Source organism: Euprymna scolopes, chromosome 37 (assembly GCF_053919585.1).
Source record: "Euprymna scolopes isolate OS-2025 chromosome 37, ASM5391958v1, whole genome shotgun sequence".
NCBI classification, from domain to species: domain Eukaryota; kingdom Metazoa; phylum Mollusca; class Cephalopoda; order Sepiida; family Sepiolidae; genus Euprymna; species Euprymna scolopes.
This window is the reverse complement of record NC_136518.1, coordinates 71494363-71494826: the sequence shown is the minus strand read 5'-3', so window position 1 is coordinate 71494826 and position 464 is coordinate 71494363.

The window sequence follows — 464 nt, the reverse complement described above, 5'->3', positions numbered from 1 at the left end:
CATGTTGTTTAACTTGGATTTGTTTTTCTGATCTATAGATTTCCTTTTTAATTTTAGTTTAAAATCAATAAATATTTATCGTTGGTGCTTGTCCAGAATTCAACCTAGTTAAAAAAAAAAAAAAAAATCTACAGAAAAATCTTTATGTCGTACGTACCCGTCATGGAACGAAAATGGTCAATACCGAAATATATACTTTTTATTTGTTTTACATAAGTAGTAATATGTCGCTACACATTCATGAGCATGTCTCGGTCAGCCAGTTACAAGTAACTAGAGACCTCTTCAGGCGATATTGCTTGTACAAAAGTTTAGTTTACAAGTAATCCGAACTAAACGCCTGAAGAGGTCTCTAGTTACTTGTAACTGGTTAAGCACTAAATTTTCGTATAAGCAATATTGCGACACCAGCTATGATGATCGAAAATTGAAAATGGGTAATAAGAGCTGAATTAGAGCTTTTT